Here is a 799-nt window from a genome sequence, read left to right on the forward strand (position 1 = left end):
TAGGCATATTAAATTTTGCATTTTCGCAACTCCTTCGGCGCTCCATATATTTTTCGAAATAAACCGCGACCGAAACGAAGCGCGACCGAAATGATCGGCTACACCGGGAAGAAGAATTGGTGGTGGGGAGGAGAGAAGACTGGTGGGGGAGGGGCGCAAGGAATATTTGGGGAAGTGCGTCCCTCTTCTCTCAACCCTCTAAATACGCCAGTGAATACAGTCAAAACAAAATGTTAAATTAGCATTATTGCTATAATTATTATTTTGGTCTAGGCCTACACCATAGATATATAATAAGCTGCATGGTCTACACATGGTCTACGGTATTATTAAAACAGTTAGTCTCCTTATTGCAGCCTACATTTGCTATAATTGCAAGGTAGTATGCGCATGTCACGGTGGCCGAGTGGTTAAGGCGTTGGACTCGAAATCCTCTCCCCGCACAGGTTCGAATCCTGTCCGTGACGTTCTTTTTTTAATTTAACCTTTTATTAATTGTTATGATCTTTCTAAGTATGATTTCATAGATAGGTCAATTAAAAAAAATCGTTCCTTTTTTAAAAAGAAAAAAGCAAGTAGACATAGACTAGGTATGCCTAGGCTACTACTACTGTCAAGGCCCTAGAGACGTTCTCAGAGTCAGTCACGGTAGAACCATAGAACCAAGGACTTACCTTGGTAGAACTAGTCTAGTAGAATTGCTCTATTGCTCTATTTAAAAATAATTTACATGAATATTGGGAAAATTTCTCCAATGGTTCACCAGATCTAAAAATTCATTATTTGCTTGATGATCTTT

General features: G+C 39.3%; 1 non-coding gene across 1 annotated transcript; it reads left to right on the forward strand.

The window, feature by feature from the left end:
- Positions 1-392: 392 nt before the first annotated feature.
- Positions 393-467, forward strand: Trnas-cga. The gene has a single exon. It is a non-coding gene; the product is annotated as a tRNA-Ser (tRNA).
- The last annotated feature ends 332 nt before the right edge of the window (positions 468-799 follow it).

The sequence above is a fragment of the Anneissia japonica genome, unplaced genomic scaffold (assembly GCF_011630105.1).
Source record: "Anneissia japonica isolate Jap-2015-1 unplaced genomic scaffold, ASM1163010v1 scaffold24143_len1422_cov149, whole genome shotgun sequence".
In the NCBI taxonomy this organism is placed as follows: Eukaryota; Metazoa; Echinodermata; class Crinoidea; order Comatulida; family Comatulidae; genus Anneissia; species Anneissia japonica.